Source organism: Eschrichtius robustus, chromosome 6 (genome assembly GCF_028021215.1).
Source record: "Eschrichtius robustus isolate mEscRob2 chromosome 6, mEscRob2.pri, whole genome shotgun sequence".
In the NCBI taxonomy this organism is placed as follows: domain Eukaryota; kingdom Metazoa; phylum Chordata; class Mammalia; order Artiodactyla; family Eschrichtiidae; genus Eschrichtius; species Eschrichtius robustus.
The window spans coordinates 47585196-47591883 of record NC_090829.1 but is presented as its reverse complement, the minus strand read 5'-3'; positions in this window follow the sequence as shown (position 1 = coordinate 47591883).

The following is a 6688-nucleotide window of genomic DNA, read 5'->3' as shown; positions in this document are numbered from 1 at the left end:
CCACCAGGGAAGCCCCTCCCTATCATTTTTTGTGTAAGATTTTTCTCCACCAAAGATTTCTCATCTAAAATATTTAAATAACACTGTTCTAATGCTACGTGTGCTGTAATGAGAAAAGAGCCCTTCTTATGGGTGCTATTCTAATTGAGTGGAATAGTACTGTGTACATGCTTAGGGCAGCATAATGCACAAATCCATAAGACAGACTGCAGAGCACCTTGTTTTGGAAAAACTCAGCTTGACTCAGAAGCTGAGTCTTTGTTCTGATGATGTACTTTTATCAATTTAAGAAGCATTTTAACTCTGTAGTCTCTGGTTCTGCTGAAAGGAGTTTAAGAGATAACCTCTTAATGTGTGAAGTGACTCTACAGCCTATTTTTATTCACTTATAGTTGTAAGGAACTGAACAAATAAGAGAGATTTTAAAAGTCTTTTCATTTAAGAGATATTCAATATCAGAGGATTTTTTTTTCTACTTTTAGAGTGTTTGAAAGTGCTTTCGGGATGGACCTGAAGAGATTGGTAGGGTCCAGGACCTAGACCAAAAACATATTCCCTTGGTGAGACATGCACTGGGTCTCAGGGAAGGTACCATTATCCATCTATAGGCAAGGAGAATGGTCCAGCCTTACAGAAGACACACTGGAAATAAAGGGGAGGAGTAATTAGCCGAGCCCCTGCCACCCACCTGGTATTCAGGAGAGTAAACAGAGTAAGATCAAGGCAGAACCCCAGCAAGAGAAGATGCAGGGTGTTGAACAGATCGTCAAAACAGAGCTCAGAAACAATGGGATACATGGAGGCTTGATCAGATTGAAGTCCATTTCTTACCTTGAGGTCTCTGGAAATATGGGGGAAGGAGTCCCTGAAGAAGCTTCAGGGAGTTTGTGAATCCTATGAAATCGTAAACTTGCATGATTTTGTACTGTGTAAAGAGTCCATGGCTTTCATCTGAGTTTTAAAGGAGTCTACATGTGAAAAAGTTTGTATGGTGTATGGTACCCAAGGGTAGATTGGACTGAGGTAAAGGTAGACTTGAGGATGAGATATCTGAATAACAAACTGCTTCCCAAAAGGGCAGGGAAGGACCCAGAATGAGTGTAGGAGTCAGCCTACCAAAAGGGTTAGCTGGCCTCTGCTTTGAGAGGAGGTAAGGGAAATTAGGCAAAGTGCAGCTCTGTCTTTCCTGAAGATTCTCTCTAGCCAGATTTAGGGCAATTAACAAAGACTGCCACTCCCAGCTCATCAGGGGAGAGATCTGTATGCTTCCTTTACAGTGAGCAGCACGTCCCAGGACCTAGGTTCTCTCCTGCATTCATCAAATGCTTATTTAGCACTACAATGTAATCCACCCTGTGTAGGCATATAATGGGTTCCAGCTCTCATGAAACTTACATTCTAGTAGGGTAGTCCAACTATAAAGATAATAATTAATTATAGATTGTGGTTAGAGAGAGAAAGGAAATAAGCAGGGTTCTGAGATTGCATTAGTTAGGACAGATTGAGTTATGCAGCAGTAGCAAACATCCCCCTAAAATGAGTGGATTAATACAACTCATGCCATGTATCCATCGCTGGTTCACTGAGGCTTTACTCTACGTCACTGTGGTTTGAAGGGTAAGCTGATGACATCTCTCCCATCTGGGACATTATCAGTTACTATGGCACAGGGAAAGAGGATGAGGCAATCAGATATTCCCACTGTAAACTTTTGACCAGAAGCGACACATGTCACTTCCATTCATATTTCCTTGGTTAAAGAAACATAAAGAATGATTGGGGGGGATACTTTAGATTAAGTAGTCAAGAAAGTCCTTTATGAAGAGGTGATATATGAGTTGAGATTTGAAGGATAAGGAAAAAGCTAGCTATTTGTATAAGACAATGAAACGAGGAAGGGAAGTAAGTTCTAGTCAGAGAGAACAACGTACGTGGATAAGAGTGAGCTTGGAGTTTTCTAGTGTCACCTACAAATTGGCACCTGCCATCTACCTCTACAGTGTCAAATTATGAGCCGCTGCAGCTGCTGACCTTCAGCACCCCCTGAAAGGTGCTCAGGGTGGAGATCAGGAATGAGGCACTCTGTGCTCTGGGAAAAACTGGCAGAACAGGTCTTCAGATAGATATTTTCAGGAGAAGATTTTATGAACCCAATTTTTGCCCCTACTCATATCTAGAAAAGCACTAAAATCCTTCATGGTGACGTCTGCTTCTCATGACTAGAAGTAGCCTTCTGCGAAAAATATGTGCTTGATTGCATATAATCCTTCTTCACCAAAATCAGATATATACTGACCTTCCGCCCTTGCTCTTTGGAGCAATTTCTCAGAGCTATCTGAAATGCTGTCTCCTGGGCTATAGTCCTCATTTTGCCCCAAATAAAATTTAACGTACAACTCTCACATTGTACTTTTTTTCTTTTCAGTTGACACTAGGGACATACAGAAGATTGGTGTCACCAGAAAATAACAGAGAGTAGAGGAGAGTGGTTGAAAATGAGACTGAAAAAGTGGGCTGGTAGTTGCCTTTCATTTTGATTGCAGTAGGAGGCCATTGGACGGCTTTAAGGAGTCAAGTGACATGTTTGAATTTAGGGTTCAAAAAGCTCACTCTTGCTTCTCTGTGGAGAATTTATTATCATGGGGCAAGACTAAGTGACGAAGAGTGGTTTAGAGTCTTTTTCCTGAGCTAGTTTAGATATATAGACTCTAAACCACTTGACTTCTTAAAACACTCTGTGGGGCAGGAAGGGGGATAGAAGTTTTGTGGAGGATGTTATAACTCTGGTGGTGGAAAGAAGGGAATATTAGGCTGGACTGGCAATAACATGGATGTCATGGATAAGAGAAAGTAATGGAAGGTGGCTCTCAAGTTTTAAGTCAAATTGGGAGATGGTGCTGACATTTACAGGAATGTTATGACAAGTGACAAACTTCAAAAGGAACATTTCATATAATTATATATTTCTATATTTAATCTACTATATATTTAATCTATACCATAACATTTCTCAAATATATATTTTTGGTCAGAGTTAGAACTACCTACTCCCACATTTAATGATGATTTTTAACTTTTATAAACTATGAAATTAGATTAATTTGAGATTCACACCGTTTTCTTCTGTGGTTTGATAGCATTCAAAAGTGATATCTAACATATCTGCAGAACAGCAAGACCTTTGGTATGCCAGTTGATCAAAAATACATTGAATTAAACAAATATGAATCAATTTACTTATGAGAAGTCTGAAAATAATATAGTAAATATCTTCAATTGATGTACATGGAATGTGATGGCTGGTTAATTCAGAGGCTTGTTGGGAAACCAATCTAGCCCTGATGTGAAGATAATGGACTGCTAATTGCCATACATTTGAGCCTGTTAATATCTTGTTTCCCACCCGCTATGTTCCCTCCTGTTGGCATGTCTGCCAAAGCAGATTAACCTGAGCGGCTGGATAAGGTTAAAGTGCTTAAGGCGTTAAAATCTCCAGCCATTTCACTCTCGTCTACTGCTGAAATTTTTTTTAGTACTTCATAAAAGAAACGTTGGAACAATTAGCTATCATAGAGAAATCATTCTCTTTTAATGCCACATAGTTTAGGTAGAGTTACTAGTTATAAGGATATACAAATTTGATCATGGGGCTAGCTAAGAACACATTTGGCAAGAATAACAGAAGAGAAGTTGTGAATTCTCAAGGGCTGTAAATATTTGATCTTGAACCAAGAAAATATAAAATAATGACTTAAAGGCAGACATTTTGCCTGAATTTTCAAGTTGACCTATTTTCAATAAGTTATAAGGTGTGTTTGGTCATTAATCATATTTCTGACAGAGGAGAAAGAGAGTTAATAGAAAGTTAAAGCTAAAATTGACCTGAAAGATCAATTTAACCCAAACCAATGATTTTATAAGGGAAACTTGAAGACCAGAAAAGGTTAAGCAACTTGCCCAAAGTCATAGAGCAAGTTAGAATCAGAGCTAAAACTAAATTTTATCTCTGGATTCTCATACAAAATCTCTTCCAGGATGTATGACTTATGGTTTCCTAACATATCTCTCCCAAGAAAAATCCATTTTTTTTTATTCCTTCATTGAAAAAACCTTTTTATTGAGGACCTACTATTTTCCTAGCATTTTGCTGGACATTTTGGAATTAGGATCCAATAAGCTCTTGGCTTCAAGGGGCTTACATACAAGCAGGGCTGGGAGGATGGTATAGAGTGTGGTTGAACTCAAGCAGAATGCCAGATTTGGGCATGCAGTGAGGAGTCTGAGGGGAAGGCCATATTAGGGGTGGAGAGGGAGTCTATGATGAGTAGATGATTGTTAGGTTGAGAAGACGAGGAAGTGGGACCTACTCTGGATGACAAGCACCTTTGTGTGAAGTTTCAAAAGGTGTCCTCTTTGGGAAGATACAGCCCAATGGGCACATGGTTTGAATAATGGCTAGAGGACTGGATTTCAGCCCCAGTTCCTACTTGCGCCTAAATTCTTATGTCAGGCACAATCTCCACAACATAAGCAGAAGAATGTTCCATGCCGAGGGATCATACTAGGAAAAGCTCTATGACCTCACATCTGTGAGGGCGTTATTAATTTAAGAGAGATGGGATAAATCCTACACACTTTTCCCACTCTTTCCTTTCCTAACTCTAACTCCCCAATCTGTCTAAATGCCAGAGAGTGGTACCTTGTATTGCTTGCAATAGACTTTAATTTACATAAATTATTATTCTGGGCTATAATAGTGTATTTATTACAGGTTTTGAATCCTGGCTCCACCAATTACTTATTAGCTCTGTGAACTAGGGCAAGTTACTTCTGTCCTATAAAATGCAGACAAAGCTTGCAGTAGGAACTTTCTGCCATTCTTGTGAGTGCTTAAAGGGTAAAAATATCTAGAGTGCTCCTCAAAGTGCTTGGCATACAGTAAGTTGTGTATAAATGTTAACTATTATCATCTTATTTGATTAATACAGTAATTCTACAAAGTCAGCAGTAACACATGATTACCCCATTTAACATATGACCCACATATCACTTGAGATCTCAAAACCACTTAAGATCTTCATGAGATTGATCATGGGCTGTGGAAGCCCAACACTCTTCTTAAAGTTTTTTTGCAGTCATCATGGCTTGCCTTCTCTCCTTCACTCTACTCTTGAGGAGGACTCACCCTTTCTCATTGAGTCACCCCTTCTCCCTCCTTGTCCCCTACTATTTACCATCAACTATCAATATACTGTAACTATATTACTCTTCAGTGTAATAGAACTTCCACTGAAATTTGAAAATTTTGACGAGTGGTCAAATTGGACCTTACACAGCTAACAACTTAAAATTGTATATTATTCCATGCTCCTGACTCGCTGCAGAAATTTCCCATGCTTGTGATATCTTATACTGTGCCCCCAGACTCTTGTCAACTTGCTGTCATCTTTCTCTCCTTCTATTTCCTCCTTGATTTTTCTTCCTCTTCTCACTGTCCCTTCAAAAGTAAGAACCAAATATATCTCATTTTCTCATGTAAAGAAACAACTAAGCCGTCTTTTTTTTTTTGTCTTGGTTCCTGTTCTCAGGACCTCATTTCTACTGCAAGTGCCTTATCACAGACTTTTTCTGAATAAAGGCAATTCTCTCCCTGGACCTAGACCAGCTGTTAAGAAAACTGATTTTTCTTCTGCATTACCACCACATGAGGAAACCAAAACTCAGATAACTTATGTGGATTGATGAAAGTTACCCATATGATATGCAGCAGAACAAGGACTTGAACTGAATTGTTTGCACTTAAATCCAATACATTTTCTGTTGTCTTCTTATTTAAGAAATAGCTATGAGATACTTCAGTGTTTTGTCTTTTGACATATTTATTGAGTATGTGTTCAGTTGAAGGCACTATGCTAGGGATTAAAAGTTTCAAAGATGAATAAGATTTAGTCTATGCTCTTAAAGTACTTAAACATTTACTGTGGGCAACAGAATTCTTTATAGGTTACAAAGAAAATGGCCTTGCATTAACTAGAGTAGTTTTGCTTTTTCCAATATTTCACCTTGGATGACTGTCTAAGACTTTTGCTGAAGAAATAATTTATAGTTTTAAAAAAGGAAAAGGAAAAAAAAAGAAAAGAAAAAAAGATAATCACTGACATAGATAGATTAGTGTAGAAGTCCTTTGGTTCACCACTGTAATACTTCCTTAAGGAGATGCCCTGATATTTAATAACTAATAATTTGGTTCCTTTCTCTTTAAATAAACATGCATTGTTTTAAAATTTAGAAGAATATAAGGATGAAAATAAAATTAACCTTATTTACCCTGCTCATTTATTTCTGTTAATGTTTTGTCATATTTCCTTTTTGTTTTTGTCATAACATACACATACATTTAGTCAGAGGAAAATCGTTCTTCATATGATTGGTGTAATGGACTAAATTATGTCCCCTCAAAATTCATATGATGAAGTCCCAAACCCCAGTATCTCAGTATGTGATCTTATTTAGAGATAGCTTTTAAAGAGGTGATTAAGTAAAAATGAAGCTGTTAGGATGGGGCCCTAATTCAGTATGACTGGTGTCCTTATAAGCAGAGGAAGAGACACCAGGAGCCAGCATGCACAGAAGAAAGGCCAGGTGAGGAGGTAGCCATCTGCAATCACAGGAGAGAGGTCCCAGGAGA